This window comes from Ascidiella aspersa, chromosome 8 (genome assembly GCF_963924565.1).
Source record: "Ascidiella aspersa chromosome 8, kaAscAspe10.2, whole genome shotgun sequence".
NCBI classification, from domain to species: Eukaryota; Metazoa; Chordata; class Ascidiacea; order Phlebobranchia; family Ascidiidae; genus Ascidiella; species Ascidiella aspersa.
In genome coordinates this window covers 5,651,767-5,670,819 of record NC_139454.1, presented here as the reverse complement: position 1 = coordinate 5,670,819, position 19,053 = coordinate 5,651,767, and the positions used below count along the sequence as shown (strand labels likewise).

The 19,053-nt window shown below is 38.0% G+C and overlaps 1 protein-coding gene and 58 non-coding genes across 59 annotated transcripts in view; 58 read left to right on the top strand and 1 right to left on the bottom strand.

Moving 5' to 3' along the window:
* Positions 1–19,053, bottom strand: part of LOC146135333 (cilia- and flagella-associated protein 47-like) — a 118,398-nt gene that overhangs the window by 69,340 nt on the left and 30,005 nt on the right. The gene's annotated exons all lie outside the window — the stretch shown is intronic.
* Trnap-cgg (transfer RNA proline (anticodon CGG)) lies at positions 92–163 on the top strand. Its single transcript has one exon. It is a non-coding gene; the product is annotated as a tRNA-Pro (tRNA).
* On the top strand, positions 284–355 carry Trnap-cgg (transfer RNA proline (anticodon CGG)). Its single transcript has one exon. It is a non-coding gene; the product is annotated as a tRNA-Pro (tRNA).
* Positions 477–548, top strand: Trnap-cgg (transfer RNA proline (anticodon CGG)). Its single transcript has one exon. It is a non-coding gene; the product is annotated as a tRNA-Pro (tRNA).
* Trnap-cgg (transfer RNA proline (anticodon CGG)) lies at positions 757–828 on the top strand. The gene has a single exon. It is a non-coding gene; the product is annotated as a tRNA-Pro (tRNA).
* Positions 950–1,021, top strand: Trnap-cgg (transfer RNA proline (anticodon CGG)). Its single transcript has one exon. It is a non-coding gene; the product is annotated as a tRNA-Pro (tRNA).
* Positions 1,230–1,301, top strand: Trnap-cgg (transfer RNA proline (anticodon CGG)). The gene has a single exon. It is a non-coding gene; the product is annotated as a tRNA-Pro (tRNA).
* On the top strand, positions 2,549–2,620 carry Trnap-cgg (transfer RNA proline (anticodon CGG)). Its single transcript has one exon. It is a non-coding gene; the product is annotated as a tRNA-Pro (tRNA).
* Positions 2,742–2,813, top strand: Trnap-cgg (transfer RNA proline (anticodon CGG)). The gene has a single exon. It is a non-coding gene; the product is annotated as a tRNA-Pro (tRNA).
* On the top strand, positions 3,022–3,093 carry Trnap-cgg (transfer RNA proline (anticodon CGG)). The gene has a single exon. It is a non-coding gene; the product is annotated as a tRNA-Pro (tRNA).
* Trnap-cgg (transfer RNA proline (anticodon CGG)) lies at positions 3,303–3,374 on the top strand. Its single transcript has one exon. It is a non-coding gene; the product is annotated as a tRNA-Pro (tRNA).
* Trnap-cgg (transfer RNA proline (anticodon CGG)) lies at positions 3,495–3,566 on the top strand. Its single transcript has one exon. It is a non-coding gene; the product is annotated as a tRNA-Pro (tRNA).
* On the top strand, positions 4,066–4,137 carry Trnap-cgg (transfer RNA proline (anticodon CGG)). Its single transcript has one exon. It is a non-coding gene; the product is annotated as a tRNA-Pro (tRNA).
* Positions 4,259–4,330, top strand: Trnap-cgg (transfer RNA proline (anticodon CGG)). The gene has a single exon. It is a non-coding gene; the product is annotated as a tRNA-Pro (tRNA).
* Positions 4,835–4,906, top strand: Trnap-cgg (transfer RNA proline (anticodon CGG)). The gene has a single exon. It is a non-coding gene; the product is annotated as a tRNA-Pro (tRNA).
* On the top strand, positions 5,302–5,373 carry Trnap-cgg (transfer RNA proline (anticodon CGG)). The gene has a single exon. It is a non-coding gene; the product is annotated as a tRNA-Pro (tRNA).
* Positions 5,683–5,754, top strand: Trnap-cgg (transfer RNA proline (anticodon CGG)). Its single transcript has one exon. It is a non-coding gene; the product is annotated as a tRNA-Pro (tRNA).
* On the top strand, positions 5,876–5,947 carry Trnap-cgg (transfer RNA proline (anticodon CGG)). Its single transcript has one exon. It is a non-coding gene; the product is annotated as a tRNA-Pro (tRNA).
* Positions 6,068–6,139, top strand: Trnap-cgg (transfer RNA proline (anticodon CGG)). The gene has a single exon. It is a non-coding gene; the product is annotated as a tRNA-Pro (tRNA).
* On the top strand, positions 6,348–6,419 carry Trnap-cgg (transfer RNA proline (anticodon CGG)). The gene has a single exon. It is a non-coding gene; the product is annotated as a tRNA-Pro (tRNA).
* Trnap-cgg (transfer RNA proline (anticodon CGG)) lies at positions 6,541–6,612 on the top strand. Its single transcript has one exon. It is a non-coding gene; the product is annotated as a tRNA-Pro (tRNA).
* Positions 6,734–6,805, top strand: Trnap-cgg (transfer RNA proline (anticodon CGG)). The gene has a single exon. It is a non-coding gene; the product is annotated as a tRNA-Pro (tRNA).
* Positions 7,015–7,086, top strand: Trnap-cgg (transfer RNA proline (anticodon CGG)). The gene has a single exon. It is a non-coding gene; the product is annotated as a tRNA-Pro (tRNA).
* Trnap-cgg (transfer RNA proline (anticodon CGG)) lies at positions 7,386–7,457 on the top strand. Its single transcript has one exon. It is a non-coding gene; the product is annotated as a tRNA-Pro (tRNA).
* Positions 7,578–7,649, top strand: Trnap-cgg (transfer RNA proline (anticodon CGG)). The gene has a single exon. It is a non-coding gene; the product is annotated as a tRNA-Pro (tRNA).
* On the top strand, positions 8,050–8,121 carry Trnap-ugg (transfer RNA proline (anticodon UGG)). The gene has a single exon. It is a non-coding gene; the product is annotated as a tRNA-Pro (tRNA).
* Positions 8,242–8,313, top strand: Trnap-cgg (transfer RNA proline (anticodon CGG)). The gene has a single exon. It is a non-coding gene; the product is annotated as a tRNA-Pro (tRNA).
* On the top strand, positions 8,434–8,505 carry Trnap-cgg (transfer RNA proline (anticodon CGG)). Its single transcript has one exon. It is a non-coding gene; the product is annotated as a tRNA-Pro (tRNA).
* Trnap-cgg (transfer RNA proline (anticodon CGG)) lies at positions 8,627–8,698 on the top strand. Its single transcript has one exon. It is a non-coding gene; the product is annotated as a tRNA-Pro (tRNA).
* Positions 8,907–8,978, top strand: Trnap-cgg (transfer RNA proline (anticodon CGG)). The gene has a single exon. It is a non-coding gene; the product is annotated as a tRNA-Pro (tRNA).
* Positions 9,100–9,171, top strand: Trnap-cgg (transfer RNA proline (anticodon CGG)). The gene has a single exon. It is a non-coding gene; the product is annotated as a tRNA-Pro (tRNA).
* Trnap-cgg (transfer RNA proline (anticodon CGG)) lies at positions 9,380–9,451 on the top strand. The gene has a single exon. It is a non-coding gene; the product is annotated as a tRNA-Pro (tRNA).
* Positions 10,699–10,770, top strand: Trnap-cgg (transfer RNA proline (anticodon CGG)). Its single transcript has one exon. It is a non-coding gene; the product is annotated as a tRNA-Pro (tRNA).
* Trnap-cgg (transfer RNA proline (anticodon CGG)) lies at positions 10,892–10,963 on the top strand. The gene has a single exon. It is a non-coding gene; the product is annotated as a tRNA-Pro (tRNA).
* Trnap-cgg (transfer RNA proline (anticodon CGG)) lies at positions 11,085–11,156 on the top strand. Its single transcript has one exon. It is a non-coding gene; the product is annotated as a tRNA-Pro (tRNA).
* Trnap-cgg (transfer RNA proline (anticodon CGG)) lies at positions 11,365–11,436 on the top strand. Its single transcript has one exon. It is a non-coding gene; the product is annotated as a tRNA-Pro (tRNA).
* Positions 11,646–11,717, top strand: Trnap-cgg (transfer RNA proline (anticodon CGG)). Its single transcript has one exon. It is a non-coding gene; the product is annotated as a tRNA-Pro (tRNA).
* On the top strand, positions 11,838–11,909 carry Trnap-cgg (transfer RNA proline (anticodon CGG)). Its single transcript has one exon. It is a non-coding gene; the product is annotated as a tRNA-Pro (tRNA).
* Positions 12,409–12,480, top strand: Trnap-cgg (transfer RNA proline (anticodon CGG)). Its single transcript has one exon. It is a non-coding gene; the product is annotated as a tRNA-Pro (tRNA).
* On the top strand, positions 12,602–12,673 carry Trnap-cgg (transfer RNA proline (anticodon CGG)). The gene has a single exon. It is a non-coding gene; the product is annotated as a tRNA-Pro (tRNA).
* On the top strand, positions 13,178–13,249 carry Trnap-cgg (transfer RNA proline (anticodon CGG)). The gene has a single exon. It is a non-coding gene; the product is annotated as a tRNA-Pro (tRNA).
* Positions 13,645–13,716, top strand: Trnap-cgg (transfer RNA proline (anticodon CGG)). Its single transcript has one exon. It is a non-coding gene; the product is annotated as a tRNA-Pro (tRNA).
* Trnap-cgg (transfer RNA proline (anticodon CGG)) lies at positions 13,838–13,909 on the top strand. The gene has a single exon. It is a non-coding gene; the product is annotated as a tRNA-Pro (tRNA).
* Trnap-cgg (transfer RNA proline (anticodon CGG)) lies at positions 14,118–14,189 on the top strand. Its single transcript has one exon. It is a non-coding gene; the product is annotated as a tRNA-Pro (tRNA).
* Positions 14,498–14,569, top strand: Trnap-cgg (transfer RNA proline (anticodon CGG)). The gene has a single exon. It is a non-coding gene; the product is annotated as a tRNA-Pro (tRNA).
* Trnap-cgg (transfer RNA proline (anticodon CGG)) lies at positions 14,691–14,762 on the top strand. The gene has a single exon. It is a non-coding gene; the product is annotated as a tRNA-Pro (tRNA).
* On the top strand, positions 14,883–14,954 carry Trnap-cgg (transfer RNA proline (anticodon CGG)). The gene has a single exon. It is a non-coding gene; the product is annotated as a tRNA-Pro (tRNA).
* Positions 15,164–15,235, top strand: Trnap-cgg (transfer RNA proline (anticodon CGG)). Its single transcript has one exon. It is a non-coding gene; the product is annotated as a tRNA-Pro (tRNA).
* On the top strand, positions 15,443–15,514 carry Trnap-cgg (transfer RNA proline (anticodon CGG)). Its single transcript has one exon. It is a non-coding gene; the product is annotated as a tRNA-Pro (tRNA).
* On the top strand, positions 15,724–15,795 carry Trnap-cgg (transfer RNA proline (anticodon CGG)). The gene has a single exon. It is a non-coding gene; the product is annotated as a tRNA-Pro (tRNA).
* On the top strand, positions 16,184–16,255 carry Trnap-cgg (transfer RNA proline (anticodon CGG)). The gene has a single exon. It is a non-coding gene; the product is annotated as a tRNA-Pro (tRNA).
* Trnap-cgg (transfer RNA proline (anticodon CGG)) lies at positions 16,570–16,641 on the top strand. The gene has a single exon. It is a non-coding gene; the product is annotated as a tRNA-Pro (tRNA).
* Positions 17,092–17,163, top strand: Trnap-cgg (transfer RNA proline (anticodon CGG)). The gene has a single exon. It is a non-coding gene; the product is annotated as a tRNA-Pro (tRNA).
* On the top strand, positions 17,478–17,549 carry Trnap-cgg (transfer RNA proline (anticodon CGG)). Its single transcript has one exon. It is a non-coding gene; the product is annotated as a tRNA-Pro (tRNA).
* Positions 17,946–18,017, top strand: Trnap-cgg (transfer RNA proline (anticodon CGG)). Its single transcript has one exon. It is a non-coding gene; the product is annotated as a tRNA-Pro (tRNA).
* On the top strand, positions 18,139–18,210 carry Trnap-cgg (transfer RNA proline (anticodon CGG)). The gene has a single exon. It is a non-coding gene; the product is annotated as a tRNA-Pro (tRNA).
* Trnap-cgg (transfer RNA proline (anticodon CGG)) lies at positions 18,331–18,402 on the top strand. The gene has a single exon. It is a non-coding gene; the product is annotated as a tRNA-Pro (tRNA).
* On the top strand, positions 18,612–18,683 carry Trnap-cgg (transfer RNA proline (anticodon CGG)). Its single transcript has one exon. It is a non-coding gene; the product is annotated as a tRNA-Pro (tRNA).
* On the top strand, positions 18,804–18,875 carry Trnap-cgg (transfer RNA proline (anticodon CGG)). The gene has a single exon. It is a non-coding gene; the product is annotated as a tRNA-Pro (tRNA).

The following is a 19,053-nucleotide window of genomic DNA, read 5'->3' as shown; positions in this document are numbered from 1 at the left end:
AAGTTTAAATTTCAAATTCTTGTTTAAGATTTCAAGTTGTTTGATTGCAATGGTTTTCACTGTGATAACAGATACTTTGAACAAAAGTCGCGGCTCGTTGGTCTAGTGGTATGATTCTCGCTTCGGGTGCGAGAGGTCCCGGGTTCAATTCCCGGACCAGCCCAATTTACTACATTTTGCATTGCAAATAAAAAGTGTAAATTTCAAATTCTTGTTTAACATTTCAAGTTGTTTGATTGTAATAATTTTCACTGTGATAATAGATACTTTGAATAAAAATCGCGGCTCGTTGGTCTAGGGGTATGATTCTCGCTTCGGGTGCGAGAGGTCCCGGGTTCAATTCCCGGACGAGCCCAATATACTAAATTTTACATTGCAAATTAAAACTATAAAATTTTAAATTCTTGTTTGAGCTTTCAAGTTGTTTGATTGCAATGGTTTTGACTGTGATAATAGATACTTTGAACAAAAATCGCGGCTCGTTGGTCTAGGGGTATGATTCTCGCTTCGGGTGCGAGAGGTCCCGGGTTCAATTCCCGGACGAGCCCAATTTACTACATTTTGCATTGCAAATAGAAAGTTTAAATTTTCAAATTCTTGTTTGAGCTTTCAAGTTGTTGAATTACAATGGACCACACTTTATTCGCTATACAATGCGAATAGAAAGTTTAACATTTCAAATTCTTGTTTAAGATTTCAAGTTGTTTGACTGCAATGGTTTTGTCTGTGATAATAGATACTTTGAACAAAAATCGCGGCTCGTTGGTCTAGGGGTATGATTCTCGCTTCGGGTACGAGAGGGCCCGGGTTCAATTCCCGGACGAGCCCAATTTACTACATTTTGCATTGCAAATTAAAACTATAACATTTTAAATTCTGGTCTGATCTTTCAAGTTGTTTGATTGCAATGGTTTTGACTGTGATAATAGATACTTTGAACAAAAATCGCGGCTCGTTGGTCTAGGGGTATGATTCTCGCTTCGGGTGCGAGAGGTCCCGGGTTCAATTCCCGGACGAGCCCAATTTACTACATTTTGCATTGCAAATAGAAAGTTTAAATTTTCAAATTCTTGTTTGAGCTTTCAAGTTGTTGAATTACAATGGACCACACTTTATTCGCTATACAATGCGAATAGAAAGTTTAACATTTCAAATTCTTGTTTAAGATTTCAAGTTGTTTGACTGCAATGGTTTTGTCTGTGATAATAGATACTTTGAACAAAAATCGCGGCTCGTTGGTCTAGGGGTATGATTCTCGCTTCGGGTACGAGAGGGCCCGGGTTCAATTCCCGGACGAGCCCAATTTACTACATTTTGCATTGCAAATAGAAAGTTTAAATTTCAAATTCTTGTATCAGCTTTCAAGTTGTTTGACTACAATGGTTTTGTCTGTGATAATATATACTTTGAACAAAAATCGCGGCTCGTTGGACTAGGGGTATTATTCTCGCTTCTGGTGCGAGAGGTCCCGGGTTCAATTCCCGGACGAGCCCAATATACTACATTTTACATTGCAAATTAAAACTATAACATTTTAAATTCTGGTCTGATCTTTCAAGTTGTTTGATTGCAATGGTTTTGACTGTGATAATAGATACTTTGAACAAAAATCGCGGCTCGTTGGACTAGGGGTATTATTCTCGCTTCGGGTGCGAGAGGTCCCGGGTTCAATTCCCGGACGAGCCCAATTTACTACATTTTGCATTGCAAATAGAAAGTTTAAATTTTCAAATTCTTGTTTGAGCTTTCAAGTTGTTGAATTACAATGGACCACACTTTCTTCACTATACAATGCGAATAGAAAGTTTAACATTTCAAATTCTTGTTTCAGCTTTCAAGTTGTTTGATTGCAATGGTTTTGAGCGTGATCAACTTTGAACAAAAATCGCGGCTCTTTGGTCTAGGGATATTATTCTCGCTTCGGGTGCGAGAGGTCCCGGGTTCAATTCCCGGACGAGCCCAATTTACTACATTTTGCATTGCAAATAGAAAGTTTAAACTTCAAATTCTTGTTTAAGATTTCAAGTTGTTTGATTGCAATGGTTTTATGTCAAGAATGAATGTTTTATTGGAATACGTGGCTCGTCGGTCGAGGGTTATGATTCTCACTTTGGGTGCGAGAGGTCGCGGGTTCAATTCCCGGACGAGCAAACTTTTTTCAATTTTAGATAGTAATCAGATAGCTTAGATTTTTTAAATTCTAGTTTCAGCTTTCAAGTTGTTTGATTGCAATGGTTTTGAGCGTGATCAACTTTGAACAAAAATCGCGGCTCTTTGGTCTAGGGATATTATTCTCGCTTCGGGTGCGAGAGGTCCCGGGTTCAATTCCCGGACGAGCCCAATTTATTACATTTTACATTGCAAATAAAAAGTTTAAATTTTCAAATTCTTGATTGAGCTTCCAAGTTGTTGGATTACAATCGACCCCACTTTACTACATTTTGCATTGCAAATAGAAAGTTTAAATTTCAAATTCTTGTTCAAGATTTCAAGTTGTTTGATTGTAATGGTTTTCACTGTGATAATAGATACTTTGAACAAAAATCGCGGCTCGTTGGTCTAGGGGTATGATTCTCGCTTCGGGTGCGAGAGCTCCCGGGTTCAATTCCCGGACGAGCCCAATATGCTACTTTTTACATTGCAAATTAAAACTATGAAATTTTAAATTCTTCTTTGAGCTTTCAAGTTGTTTGATTGTAATAGTTTTCACTGTGATAATAGATACTTTGAACAAAAATCGTGGCTCGTTGGTCTAGGGGTATGATTCTCGCTTCGGGTGCGAGAGGTCCCTGGTTCAATTCCCGGACGAGCCCAATTTACTACAATTTGCATTGCAAATAGAAAGTTTAAATTTTCAAACTCTTGTTTGAGCTTTCAAGTTGTTGAATTACAATGGACCACACTTTCTTCACTATACAATGCGAATAGAAAGTTTGACATTTCAAATTCTTGTTTCAGCTTTTAAGTTGTTTGACTGCAATGGTTTTGACTGTGATAATAGATACTTTAAATGAAAAATGTGGCTCGTTGGTCTAGGGGTATGATTCTCGCTTCGGGTGCGAGAGGTCCCGGGTTCAATTCCCGGACGAGCCCAATTTATTACATTTTACATTGCAAATAGAAAGTTTAAATTTTCAAATTTTTGATTGAGCTTCCAAGTTGTTGAATAACAATGGACCACACTTTACTACATTTTACATCGCAAATAGGAACTATAAAATTTCAAATTCTTGTTCAAGATTTCAAGTTGTTTGATTGCAATGGTTTTGAATGTGTTAATAGATACTTTGAACAAAAGTCGCGGCTCGTTGGTCTAGAGGTATGATTCTCGCTTCGGGTGCGAGAGGTCCCGTGTTCAATTCCCGGACGAGCCCAATTTACTACATTTTCCATTGCAAATAGAAAGTTTAAATTTCAAATTCTTGTTTAAGATTTCAAGTTGTTTGATTGTAATAGTTTTCACTGTGATAATAGATACTTTGAACAAAAATCGCGGCTCGTTCGTCTAGGGGTATGATTCTCGCTTCGGGTGCGAGAGGTCCCGGGATCAATTCCCGGACGAGCCCAATATACTACATTTTACATTGCAAATTAAAACTATAAAATTTTAAATTCTTGTTTGAGCTTTCAAGTTGTTTGATTGCAATGGTTTTCACTGTGATAATAGATACTTTGAACAAAAATCGGGGCTCGTTGGTCTAGGGGTATGATTCTCGCTTCGGGTGCGAGAGGTCCCTGGTTCAATTCCCGGACGATCCCAATTTACTACATTTTGCATTGCAAATAGAAAGTTTAAATTTCAAATTCTTGTTTAAGATTTCAAGTTGTTTGATTGCAATGGTTGTATGTTAAGAATGAATGTTTTATTGGAATACGTGGCTCGTCGGTCGAGGGTTATGATTCTCACTTTGGGTGCGAGAGGCCGCGGGTTCAATTCCCGGACGAGCAAACTTCTTATAATTTTAGATAGTAATCAGATAGCTTAGATTTTTTAAATTCTAGTTTCAGGTTTCAAGTTGTTTGATTGAAATGGTTTTGAGTGTGATAAACTTTTAACAAAAACGTGGCTCGTTGGTCTAGGGGTATGATTCTCGCTTCGGGTGCGAGAGGTCCCGGGTTCAATTCCCGGACGAGCCCACGTCACTACATTTTTCATTGCAAATAGAAACTATAAAATTTCAAATTCTTGTTCAAGATTTCAAGTTGTTTGATTGCAATGGTTTTGACTTTGATAATAGATACTTTGAACAAAAATCGCGGCTCGTTGGTCTAGGGGTATGATTCTCGCTTCGGGTGCGAGAGGTCCCGGGTTCAATTCCCGGACGAGCCCAATTTACTACATTTTGCATTGCAAATAGAAAGTTTAAATTTCAAATTCTTGTTTAAGATTTCAAGTTGTTTTATTGCAATGGTTTTCACTGTGATAATAGATACATTGAACAAAAGCAGCGGCTCGTTGGTCTAGGGGTATGATTCTCGCTTCGGGTGCTAGAGGTCCCGGGTTCAATTCCCGGACCAGCCCAATTTACTACATTTTGCATTGCAAATAAAAAGTTTAAATTTCAAATTCTTGTAAAAGATTTCAAGTTGTTTGATTGTAATAGTTTTCACTGTGATAATAGATACTTTGAACAAAAATGGCGGCTCGTTGGTCTAGGGGTATGATTCTCGCTTCGGGTGCGAGAGGTCCCTGGTTCAATTCCCGGACGATCCCAATTTACTACATTTTGCATTGCAAATAGAAAGTTTAAATTTCAAATTCTTGTTTAAGATTTCAAGTTGTTTGATTGCAATGGTTTTCACTGTGATAATAGATACATTGAACAAAAGCAGCGGCTCGTTGGTCTAGGGGTATGATTTTCGCTTCGGGTGCTAGAGGTCCCGGGTTCAATTCCCGGACGAGCCCAATTTACTACATTTTGCATTGCAAATAGAAAGTTTAAATTTTCAAATTCTTGTTTGAGCTTTCAAGTTGTTGAATTACAATGGACCACACTTTCTTCACTATACAATGCGAATAGAAAGTTTAACATTTCAAATTCTTGTTTCAGCTTTCAAGTTGTTTGACTGCAATGGTTTTGTCTGTGATAATAGATATTTTAAACGAAAAACGTGGCTCGTTGATCTAGGGGTATGATTCTCGCTTCGGGTGCGAGAGGTCCCGGGTTCAAGTCACGGACGAGCAACTTCTTTCAATTTGAGATAGTAATCAGATAGCTTAGATTTTTTAAATTCTAGTTTCAGCTTTCAAGTTGTTTGATTGCAATGGTTTTGAGTGTGATAAACTTTGAACAAAATCGCGGCTCGTTGGTCTAGGGGTATGATTCGCGCTTCGGGTGCGAGAGGTCCCGGGTTCAATTCCCGGACGAGCCCAATTTACTACACTGTACATTGCAAATAGAAACTATAAAATTTCAAATTCTTGTTCAAGATTTCAAGTTGTTTGATTTCAATGGTTTTATGTCAAGAATGAGTGTTTTTATTGGAATACGTGGCTCGTCGGTCGAGGGTTATGATTCTCACTTTGGGTGCGAGAGGTCGCGGGTTCAATTCCCGGACGAGCAAACTTCTTTCAATTTTAGATAGTAATCAGATAGCTTAGATTTTTTAAATTATAGTTTCAACTTTCAAGTTGTTTGATTGCAATGGTTTCGAGTGTGATAAACTTTGAACAAAAATCACGGCTCGTTGGTCTAGGGGTATGATTCTCGCTTCGGGTGCGAGAGGTCCCGGGTTCAATTCCCGGACGAGCCCAATTTACTACATTTTACATTGCAAATAAAAACTATAAAATTTTAAATTCTTGTATCAGCTTTCAACTTGTTTGACTACAATGGTTTTGTCTGTGATAATAGATACTTTGAACAAAAATCGCGGATCGTTGGTCTAGGGGTATGATTCTCGCTTCGGGTGGGAGAGGTCCCGGGTTCAATTCCCGGACGAGCCAAATTTACTACATTTTGCATTGCAAATAGAAAGTTTAAATTTCAAATTCTTGTTTAAGATTTCAAGTTGTTTGATTGCAATGGTTTTCACTGTGATGATATATACTTTCAACAAAAATCACGGCTCGTTGGTCTAGGGGTATGATTCTCGCTTCGGGTGCGAGAGGTCCCGGGTTCAATTCCCGGATCAGCCCAATTTGTAACATTTTACATTGCAAATAGAAAGTTTAAATTTTCAAATTCTTTATTGGGCTTCTAAGTTGTTGGGTTACAATGGACCCACTTTACTACATTTTACATTGCAAATAGGAACTATAAAATTTCAAATTCTTGTTCAAGATTTCAAGTTGTTTGATTGCAATGGTTTTGACTGTGATAATAGATACTTTGAACAAAAATCGCGGCTCGTTGGTCTAGGGGTATGATTCTCGCTTCGGGTGCGAGAGGTCCCGGGTTCAATTCCCGGACGAGCCCAATATGCTACATTTTACATTGCAAATTAAAACTATGAAATTTTAAATTCTTCTTTGAGCTTTCAAGTTGTTTGATTGCAATGGTTTTCACTGTGATAATAGATACTTTGAACAAAAATCGCGGCTCGTTGGTCTAGGGGTATGATTCTCGCTTCGGGTGCGAGAGGTCCCGGGTTCAATTCCCGGACGAGCCCAATATGCTAAATTTTACATTGCAAATTAAAACTATGAAATTTTAAATTCTTCTTTGAGCTTTCAAGTTGTTTGATTGCAATGGTTTTCACTGTGATAATAGATACTTTAAATGAAAAACGTGGCTCGTTGGTCTAGGGGTATGATTCTCGCTTCGGGTGCGAGAGGTCCCGGGTTCAATTCCCGGACGAGCCCAATTTATTACATTTTACATTGCAAATAGAAAGTTTAAATTTTCAAATTTTTGATTGAGCTTCCAAGTTGTAGAATTACAATGGACCCCACTTTACTACATTTTACATCGCAAATAGGAACTATAAAATTTCAAATTCTTGTTCAAGATTTCAAGTTGTTTGATTGCAATGGTTTTGACTGTGTTAATAGATACTTTGAACAAAAGTCGCGGCTCGTTGGTCTAGTGGTATGATTCTCGCTTCGGGTGCGAGAGGTCCCGGGTTCAATTCCCGGACCAGCCCAATTTACTACATTTTGCCTTGCAAATAAAAAGTTTAAATTTCAAATTCTTGTTTAACATTTCAAGATTGCAATGGTTGTATGTTAAGAATAAATGTTTTATTGGAATACGTGGCTCGTCGGTCGAGGGTTATGATTCTCACTTTGGGTGCGAGAGGCCGCGGGTTCAATTCCCGGACGAGCAAACTTCTTATAATTTTAGATAGTAATCAGATAACTTAGATTTTTTAAATTCTAGTTTCTGGTTTCAAGTTGTTTGATTGAAATGGTTTTGAGTGTGATAAACTTTGAACAAAAACGTGGCTCGTTGGTCTAGGGGTATGATTCTCGCTTCGGGTGCGAGAGGTCCCGGGTTCAATTCCCGGACGAGCCCAATTTACTACATTTTGCATTGCAAATAGAAAGTTTAAATTTCAAATTCTTGTTTAAGATTTCAAGTTGTTTGATTGCAATGGTTTTCACTGTGATAATAAATACTTTGAACAAAAGTCGCGGCTCGTTGGTCTAGGGGTATGATTCTCGCTTCGGGTGCGAGAGGTCCCGGGTTCAATTCCCGGACGAGCCCAATTTACTACATTTTGCATTGCAAATAGAAAGTTTAAATTTTCAAATTCTTGTTTGAGCTTTCAAGTTGTTGAATTACAATGGACCACACTTTCTTCACTATACAATGCGAATAGAAAGTTTAACATTTCAAATTCTTGTTTAAGATTTCAAGTTGTTTGATTGCAATGGTTTTCACTGTGATAACAGATACTTTGAACAAAAGTCGCGGCTCGTTGGTCTAGTGGTATGATTCTCGCTTCGGGTGCGAGAGATCCCGGTTTCAATTCCCGGACCAGCCCAATTTACTACATTTTGCATTGCAAATAGAAAGTTTAAATTTCAAATTCTTGTTTAAGATTTCAAGTTGTTTGATTGCAATGGTTTTCACTGTGATAATAAATACTTTGAACAAAAGTCGCGGCTCGTTGGTCTAGGGGTATGATTCTCGCTTTGGGTGCGAGAGGTCCCGGGTTCAATTCCCGGACGAGCCCAATTTACTACATTTTGCATTGCAAATAAAAAGTTTAAATTTCAAATTCTTGTTTAAGATTTCAAGTTGTTTGATTGCAATGGTTTTCACTGTGATAACAGATACTTTGAACAAAAGTCGCGGCTCGTTGGTCTAGTGGTATGATTCTCGCTTCGGGTGCGAGAGGTCCCGGGTTCAATTCCCGGACCAGCCCAATTTACTACATTTTGCATTGCAAATAAAAAGTGTAAATTTCAAATTCTTGTTTAACATTTCAAGTTGTTTGATTGTAATAATTTTCACTGTGATAATAGATACTTTGAATAAAAATCGCGGCTCGTTGGTCTAGGGGTATGATTCTCGCTTCGGGTGCGAGAGGTCCCGGGTTCAATTCCCGGACGAGCCCAATATACTAAATTTTACATTGCAAATTAAAACTATAAAATTTTAAATTCTTGTTTGAGCTTTCAAGTTGTTTGATTGCAATGGTTTTGACTGTGATAATAGATACTTTGAACAAAAATCGCGGCTCGTTGGTCTAGGGGTATGATTCTCGCTTCGGGTGCGAGAGGTCCCGGGTTCAATTCCCGGACGAGCCCAATTTACTACATTTTGCATTGCAAATAGAAAGTTTAAATTTTCAAATTCTTGTTTGAGCTTTCAAGTTGTTGAATTACAATGGACCACACTTTATTCGCTATACAATGCGAATAGAAAGTTTAACATTTCAAATTCTTGTTTAAGATTTCAAGTTGTTTGACTGCAATGGTTTTGTCTGTGATAATAGATACTTTGAACAAAAATCGCGGCTCGTTGGTCTAGGGGTATGATTCTCGCTTCGGGTACGAGAGGGCCCGGGTTCAATTCCCGGACGAGCCCAATTTACTACATTTTGCATTGCAAATTAAAACTATAACATTTTAAATTCTGGTCTGATCTTTCAAGTTGTTTGATTGCAATGGTTTTGACTGTGATAATAGATACTTTGAACAAAAATCGCGGCTCGTTGGTCTAGGGGTATGATTCTCGCTTCGGGTGCGAGAGGTCCCGGGTTCAATTCCCGGACGAGCCCAATTTACTACATTTTGCATTGCAAATAGAAAGTTTAAATTTTCAAATTCTTGTTTGAGCTTTCAAGTTGTTGAATTACAATGGACCACACTTTATTCGCTATACAATGCGAATAGAAAGTTTAACATTTCAAATTCTTGTTTAAGATTTCAAGTTGTTTGACTGCAATGGTTTTGTCTGTGATAATAGATACTTTGAACAAAAATCGCGGCTCGTTGGTCTAGGGGTATGATTCTCGCTTCGGGTACGAGAGGGCCCGGGTTCAATTCCCGGACGAGCCCAATTTACTACATTTTGCATTGCAAATAGAAAGTTTAAATTTCAAATTCTTGTATCAGCTTTCAAGTTGTTTGACTACAATGGTTTTGTCTGTGATAATATATACTTTGAACAAAAATCGCGGCTCGTTGGACTAGGGGTATTATTCTCGCTTCTGGTGCGAGAGGTCCCGGGTTCAATTCCCGGACGAGCCCAATATACTACATTTTACATTGCAAATTAAAACTATAACATTTTAAATTCTGGTCTGATCTTTCAAGTTGTTTGATTGCAATGGTTTTGACTGTGATAATAGATACTTTGAACAAAAATCGCGGCTCGTTGGACTAGGGGTATTATTCTCGCTTCGGGTGCGAGAGGTCCCGGGTTCAATTCCCGGACGAGCCCAATTTACTACATTTTGCATTGCAAATAGAAAGTTTAAATTTTCAAATTCTTGTTTGAGCTTTCAAGTTGTTGAATTACAATGGACCACACTTTCTTCACTATACAATGCGAATAGAAAGTTTAACATTTCAAATTCTTGTTTCAGCTTTCAAGTTGTTTGATTGCAATGGTTTTGAGCGTGATCAACTTTGAACAAAAATCGCGGCTCTTTGGTCTAGGGATATTATTCTCGCTTCGGGTGCGAGAGGTCCCGGGTTCAATTCCCGGACGAGCCCAATTTACTACATTTTGCATTGCAAATAGAAAGTTTAAACTTCAAATTCTTGTTTAAGATTTCAAGTTGTTTGATTGCAATGGTTTTATGTCAAGAATGAATGTTTTATTGGAATACGTGGCTCGTCGGTCGAGGGTTATGATTCTCACTTTGGGTGCGAGAGGTCGCGGGTTCAATTCCCGGACGAGCAAACTTTTTTCAATTTTAGATAGTAATCAGATAGCTTAGATTTTTTAAATTCTAGTTTCAGCTTTCAAGTTGTTTGATTGCAATGGTTTTGAGCGTGATCAACTTTGAACAAAAATCGCGGCTCTTTGGTCTAGGGATATTATTCTCGCTTCGGGTGCGAGAGGTCCCGGGTTCAATTCCCGGACGAGCCCAATTTATTACATTTTACATTGCAAATAAAAAGTTTAAATTTTCAAATTCTTGATTGAGCTTCCAAGTTGTTGGATTACAATCGACCCCACTTTACTACATTTTGCATTGCAAATAGAAAGTTTAAATTTCAAATTCTTGTTCAAGATTTCAAGTTGTTTGATTGTAATGGTTTTCACTGTGATAATAGATACTTTGAACAAAAATCGCGGCTCGTTGGTCTAGGGGTATGATTCTCGCTTCGGGTGCGAGAGCTCCCGGGTTCAATTCCCGGACGAGCCCAATATGCTACTTTTTACATTGCAAATTAAAACTATGAAATTTTAAATTCTTCTTTGAGCTTTCAAGTTGTTTGATTGCAATGGTTTTCACTGTGATAATAGATACTTTGAACAAAAATCGCGGCTCGTTGGTCTAGGGGTATGATTCTCGCTTCGGGTGCGAGAGCTCCCGGGTTCAATTCCCGGACGAGCCCAATATGCTACTTTTTACATTGCAAATTAAAACTATGAAATTTTAAATTCTTCTTTGAGCTTTCAAGTTGTTTGATTGTAATAGTTTTCACTGTGATAATAGATACTTTGAACAAAAATCGTGGCTCGTTGGTCTAGGGGTATGATTCTCGCTTCGGGTGCGAGAGGTCCCTGGTTCAATTCCCGGACGAGCCCAATTTACTACAATTTGCATTGCAAATAGAAAGTTTAAATTTTCAAACTCTTGTTTGAGCTTTCAAGTTGTTGAATTACAATGGACCACACTTTCTTCACTATACAATGCGAATAGAAAGTTTGACATTTCAAATTCTTGTTTCAGCTTTTAAGTTGTTTGACTGCAATGGTTTTGACTGTGATAATAGATACTTTAAATGAAAAATGTGGCTCGTTGGTCTAGGGGTATGATTCTCGCTTCGGGTGCGAGAGGTCCCGGGTTCAATTCCCGGACGAGCCCAATTTATTACATTTTACATTGCAAATAGAAAGTTTAAATTTTCAAATTTTTGATTGAGCTTCCAAGTTGTTGAATTACAATGGACCCCACTTTACTACATTTTACATCGCAAATAGGAACTATAAAATTTCAAATTCTTGTTCAAGATTTCAAGTTGTTTGATTGCAATGGTTTTGAATGTGTTAATAGATACTTTGAACAAAAGTCGCGGCTCGTTGGTCTAGAGGTATGATTCTCGCTTCGGGTGCGAGAGGTCCCGTGTTCAATTCCCGGACGAGCCCAATTTACTACATTTTCCATTGCAAATAGAAAGTTTAAATTTCAAATTCTTGTTTAAGATTTCAAGTTGTTTGATTGTAATAGTTTTCACTGTGATAATAGATACTTTGAACAAAAATCGCGGCTCGTTCGTCTAGGGGTATGATTCTCGCTTCGGGTGCGAGAGGTCCCGGGATCAATTCCCGGACGAGCCCAATATACTACATTTTACATTGCAAATTAAAACTATAAAATTTTAAATTCTTGTTTGAGCTTTCAAGTTGTTTGATTGCAATGGTTTTCACTGTGATAATAGATACTTTGAACAAAAATCGGGGCTCGTTGGTCTAGGGGTATGATTCTCGCTTCGGGTGCGAGAGGTCCCTGGTTCAATTCCCGGACGATCCCAATTTACTACATTTTGCATTGCAAATAGAAAGTTTAAATTTCAAATTCTTGTTTAAGATTTCAAGTTGTTTGATTGCAATGGTTGTATGTTAAGAATGAATGTTTTATTGGAATACGTGGCTCGTCGGTCGAGGGTTATGATTCTCACTTTGGGTGCGAGAGGCCGCGGGTTCAATTCCCGGACGAGCAAACTTCTTATAATTTTAGATAGTAATCAGATAGCTTAGATTTTTTAAATTCTAGTTTCAGGTTTCAAGTTGTTTGATTGAAATGGTTTTGAGTGTGATAAACTTTTAACAAAAACGTGGCTCGTTGGTCTAGGGGTATGATTCTCGCTTCGGGTGCGAGAGGTCCCGGGTTCAATTCCCGGACGAGCCCACGTCACTACATTTTACATTGCAAATAGAAACTATAAAATTTCAAATTCTTGTTCAAGATTTCAAGTTGTTTGATTGCAATGGTTTTGACTTTGATAATAGATACTTTGAACAAAAATCGCGGCTCGTTGGTCTAGGGGTATGATTCTCGCTTCGGGTGCGAGAGGTCCCGGGTTCAATTCCCGGACGAGCCCAATTTACTACATTTTGCATTGCAAATAGAAAGTTTAAATTTCAAATTCTTGTTTAAGATTTCAAGTTGTTTTATTGCAATGGTTTTCACTGTGATAATAGATACATTGAACAAAAGCAGCGGCTCGTTGGTCTAGGGGTATGATTCTCGCTTCGGGTGCTGGAGGTCCCGGGTTCAATTCCCGGACCAGCCCAATTTACTACATTTTGCATTGCAAATAAAAAGTTTAAATTTCAAATTCTTGTAAAAGATTTCAAGTTGTTTGATTGTAATAGTTTTCACTGTGATAATAGATACTTTGAACAAAAATGGCGGCTCGTTGGTCTAGGGGTATGATTCTCGCTTCGGGTGCGAGAGGTCCCTGGTTCAATTCCCGGACGATCCCAATTTACTACATTTTGCATTGCAAATAGAAAGTTTAAATTTCAAATTCTTGTTTAAGATTTCAAGTTGTTTGATTGCAATGGTTTTCACTGTGATAATAGATACATTGAACAAAAGCAGCGGCTCGTTGGTCTAGGGGTATGATTTTCGCTTCGGGTGCTAGAGGTCCCGGGTTCAATTCCCGGACGAGCCCAATTTACTACATTTTGCATTGCAAATAGAAAGTTTAAATTTTCAAATTCTTGTTTGAGCTTTCAAGTTGTTGAATTACAATGGACCACACTTTCTTCACTATACAATGCGAATAGAAAGTTTAACATTTCAAATTCTTGTTTCAGCTTTCAAGTTGTTTGACTGCAATGGTTTTGTCTGTGATAATAGATATTTTAAACGAAAAACGTGGCTCGTTGATCTAGGGGTATGATTCTCGCTTCGGGTGCGAGAGGTCCCGGGTTCAAGTCACGGACGAGCAACTTCTTTCAATTTGAGATAGTAATCAGATAGCTTAGATTTTTTAAATTCTAGTTTCAGCTTTCAAGTTGTTTGATTGCAATGGTTTTGAGTGTGATAAACTTTGAACAAAATCGCGGCTCGTTGGTCTAGGGGTATGATTCGCGCTTCGGGTGCGAGAGGTCCCGGGTTCAATTCCCGGACGAGCCCAATTTACTACACTGTACATTGCAAATAGAAACTATAAAATTTCAAATTCTTGTTCAAGATTTCAAGTTGTTTGATTGCAATGGTTTTGACTGTGATAATAGATACTCTGAACAAAAATAGCGGCTCGTTGGTCTAGGGGTATGATTCTCGCTTCGGGTGCGAGAGGTCCCGGGTTCAATTCCCGGACGAGCCCAATTTATTACATTTTACATTGCAAATAGAAAGTTTAAATTTTCAAATTCTTGATTGAGCTTCCAAGTTGTTGGATTACAATGGACCCCACTTTACTACATTTTACATTGCAAATAGGAACTATAAAATTTCAAATTCTTGTTTAAGATTTCAAGTTGTTTGATTGCAATGGTTTTGACTGTGATAATAGATACTTTGAACAAATTCGCGGCTCGTTGGTCTAGGGGTATGATTCTCGCTTCGGGTGCGAGAGGTCCCGGGTTCAATTCCCGGACGAGCCCAATTTACTACATTTTGCATTGCGAATAGAAAGTTTAAATTTCAAATTCTTGTTTAAGATTTCAAGTTGTTTGATTTCAACGGTTTTATGTCAAGAATGAATGTTTTTATTGGAATACGTGGCTCGTCGGTCGAGGGTTATGATTCTCACTACGGGTGCGAGAGGTCGCGGGTTCAATTCCCGGACGAGCAAACTTCTTTCAATTTTAGATAGTAATCAGATAGCTTAGATTTTTTAAATTATAGTTTCAACTTTCAAGTTGTTTGATTGCAATGGTTTCGAGTGTGATAAACTTTGAACAAAAATCACGGCTCGTTGGTCTAGGGGTATGATTCTCGCTTCGGGTGCGAGAGGTCCCGGGTTCAATTCCCGGACGAGCCCAATTTACTACATTTTACATTGCAAATAAAAACTATAAAATTTTAAATTCTTGTATCAGCTTTCAACTTGTTTGACTACAATGGTTTTGTCTGTGATAATAGATACTTTGAACAAAAATCGCGGATCGTTGGTCTAGGGGTATGATTCTCGCTTCGGGTGCGAGAGGTCCCGGGTTCAATTCCCGGACGAGCCCAATTTATTACATTTTACATTGCAAATAGAAAGTTCAAATTTCAAATTCTTGTTTAAGATTTCAAGTTGTTTGATTGCAATGGTTTTCACTGTGATGATATATACTTTCAACAAAAATCGCGGCTCGTTGGTCTAGGGGTATGATTCTCGCTTCGGGTGCGAGAGGTCCCGGGTTCAATTCCCGGATCAGCCCAATTTGTAACATTTTACATTGCAAATAGAAAGTTTAAATTTTCAAATTCTTTATTGGGCTTCTAAGTTGTTGGGTTACAATGGACCCACTTTACTACATTTTACATTGCAAATAGGAACTATAAAATTTCAAATTCTTGTTCAAGATTTCAAGTTGTTTGATTGCAATGGTTTTGACTGTGATAATAGATACTTTGAAAAAAAAGTCGCGGCTCGTTGGTCTAGGGGTATGATTCTCGCTTCGGGTGCGAGAGGTCCCGGGTTCAATTCCCGGACGAGCCCAATTTACTACATTTTGCATTGCAAATAGAAAGTTTAAATTTTCAAATTCTTGTTTGAGCTTTCAAGTTGTTGAATTACAATGGACCACACTTTCTTCACTATACAATGCGAATAGAAAGTTTAACATTTCAAATTCTTGTTTCAGCTTTCAAGTTGTTTGACAGCAATGGTTTTGTCTGTGATAATAGATACTTTGAACAAAGTCGCGGCTCGTTGGTCTAGGGGTATGATTGTCGCTTCGGGTGCGATAGGCCCCGGGTGCAATTCCCGGACGAGCCCAATTTATTACATTTTACATTGCAAATAGAAAGTTTAAATTTTCAAATTCTTGATTGAGCTTCCAAGTTGTTGGATTACAATGGACCCCACTTTACTACAGTTTACATTGCAAATAGGAACTATAAAACTTCAAATTCTTGTTCAAGATTTAAAGTTGTTTGATTGCAATGGTTTTGACAGTGATAATATATACTTTGAACAAAAAGCGCGGCTCGTTGGTCTAGGGGTATGATTCTCGCTTCGGGTGCGAGAGGTCCCGGGTTCAATTCCCGGACGAGCCCACGTCACTACATTTTACATTGCAAATAGAAAGTATAAAATTTTCAATTATTGTATCAGCCTTCAAGTTGTGTGAATGCAATGGTTTTGAGTCTGATAATAGATACTTTGAATAAAAAACGCGGCTAGTTGGTCTAGGGCTATGATTTTCGCTTCGGGTGCGAGAGGTCCCGGGTTCAATTCCCGGACGAGCCCAATTTTCTGCTATTTTTTACATTGCAAATATAAAGTTTAAATTTTCAAATTCTTGTTTGAGCTTTCAAGTTGTTGGATTAAAATGGACCCTTTACATTGCAAATAGAAAGTATAAAATTTCAAATTATTGCATCAGTCTTCAAGTTGTTTGAATGCAATGGTTTTGACTGATAATAGATACTTTGAATAAAACGTGGCTCGTTGGTCTAGGGGTATGATTCTCGCTTCGGGTGCGAGAGATCCCGGGTTCAATTCCCGAACGAGCCCACTTTAGTACATTTTACATTGCAAATAGAAAGTTTAAATTTCAAATTCTTGTTTGAACTTTCAAGTTGTTTTATTGAAATGAATTTGTGTCAAGACTGAATATTTCTATTAAAAAACGTGGCATGTTGGTCTAGGGGTATGATTCTCGCTTCGGGTGCGAGAGGTCACGGGTTCAATTCCTGGACGAGCCCAATTTTCACTATTTTTTGCATTGCAAATAGAAAGTATAAAATTTCAAATTCTTGAATCAGCTTTCAAGTTGGTTGAATGCAATGTTTTTGTCTGTGATAACAGATACTTTGAACAAACAACGCGGCTCGTTGGTCTAGGGGTATGATTCTAGCTTCGGGTGCGAGAGGTCCCGGGTTCAATTCCCGGACGAGCCCAATTTACTACATTTTGCATTGCAAATAGAAAGTTTAAATTTTCAAAATCTTGTTTGAGCTTTCAAGTTGTTGAATAACAATGGACCACACTTTCTTCACTATACAATGCGAATAGAAAGTTTAACATTTCAAATTCTTGTTTAAGATTTCAAGTTGTTTGATTTCAATGGTTTTATGTCAAGAATGAATGTTTTTATTGGAATACGTGGCTCGTCGGTCGAGGGTTATGATTCTCACTACGGGTGCGAGAGGTCGCGGGTTCAATTCCCGGACGAGCAAACTTCTTTCAATTTTAGATAGTAATCAGATAGCTTAGATTTTTTAAATTATAGTTTCAACTTTCAAGTTGTTTGATTGCAGTGGTTTTGAGTGTGATAAACTTTGAACAAAAATCACGGCTCGTTGGTCTAGGGGGGTTTTGACTGATAATAGATACTTTGAATAAAACGTGGCTCGTTGGTCTAGGGGTATGATTCTCGCTTCGGGTGCGAGAGATCCCGGGTTCAATTCCCGAACGAGCCCACTTTAGTACATTTTACATTGCAAATAGAAAGTTTAAATTTCAAATTCTTGTTTGAACTTTCAAGTTGTTTTATTGAAATGAATTTGTGTCAAGACTGAATATTTCTATTAAAAAACGTGGCATGTTGGTCTAGGGGTATGATTCTCGCTTCGGGTGCGAGAGGTCACGGGTTCAATTCCTGGACGAGCCCAATTTTCACTATTTTTTGCATTGCAAATAGAAAGTATAAAATTTCAAATTCTTGAATCAGCTTTCAAGTTGGTTGAATGCAATGTTTTTGTCTGTGATAACAGATACTTTGAACAAACAACGCGGCTCGTTGGTCTAGGGGTATGATTCTCGCTTCGGGTGCGAGAGGTCCCGGGTTCAATTCCCGGACGAGCCCAATTTACTACATTTTGCATTGCAAATAGAAAGTTTAAATTTTCAAATTCTTGTTTGAGCTTTCAAGTTGTTGAATAACAATGGACCACACTTTCTTCACTATACAATGCGAATAGAAAGTTTAACATTTCAAATTCTTGTTTAAGATTTCAAGTTGTTTGATTTCAATGGTTTTATGTCAAGAATGAATGTTTTTATTGGAATACGTGGCTCGTCGGTCGAGGGTTATGATTCTCACTACGGGTGCGAGAGGTCGCGGGTTCAATTCCCGGACGAGCAAACTTCTTTCAATTTTAGATAGTAATCAGATAGCTTAGATTTTTTAAATTATAGTTTCAACTTTCAAGTTGTTTGATTGCAGTGGTTTTGAGTGTGATAAACTTTGAACAAAAATCACGGCTCGTTGGTCTAGGGGTATGATTCTCGCTTCGGGTGCGAGAGGTCCCGGGTTCAATTCCCGGACGAGCCCAATTTACTACATTTTACATTGCAAATAAAAACTATAAAATTTTAAATTCTTGTATCAGCTTTCAACTTGTTTGACTACAATGGTTTTGTCTGTGATAATAGATACTTTGAACAAAAATCGCGGATCGTTGGTCTAGGGGTATGATTCTCGCTTCGGGTGGGAGAGGTCCCGGGTTCAATTCCCGGACGAGCCAAATTTACTACATTTTGCATTGCAAATAGAAAGTTTAAATTTCAAATTTTTGTTTAAGATTTCAAGTTGTTTGATTGCAATGGTTTTCACTGTGATGATATATACTTTCAACAAAAATCGCGGCTCGTTGGTCTAGGGGTATGATTCTCGCTTCGGGTGCGAGAGGTCCCGGGTTCAATTCCCGGATCAGCCCAATTTTTAACATTTTACATTGCAAATAGAAAGTTTAAATTTTCAAATTCTTTATTGAGCTTCTAAGTTGTTGGGTTACAATGGACCCACTTTACTACATTTTACATTGCAAATAGGAACTATAAAATTTCAAATTCATGTTCAAGATTTCAAGTTGTTTGATTGCAATGGTTTTGACTGTGATAATAGATACTTTGAAAAAAAAGTCGCGGCTCGTTGGTCTAGGGGTATGATTCTCGCTTCGGGTGCGAGAGGTCCCGGGTTCAATTCCCGGACGAGCCCAATTTACTACATTTTGCATTGCAAATAGAAAGTTTAAATTTCAAATTCTTGTTCAAGATTTCAAGTTGTTTGATTGCAATGGTTTTGACTGTGATAATAGATACTTTGAACAAAAATCACGGCTCGTTGGTCTAGGGGTATGATTCTCGCTTCGGGTGCGAGAGGTCCCGGGTTCAATTCCCGGACGAGCCCAATTTATTACATTTTACATTGCAAATAGAAAGTTCAAATTTTCAATTCTTGATTGAGCTTCCAAGTTGCTGGATTACAATGGACCCCACTTTACTACATTTACATTGCAAATTAAAACTATAAAATTTCAAATTCTTGTTCAAGATTTCAAGTTGTTTGATTGCAATGGTTTTGACTG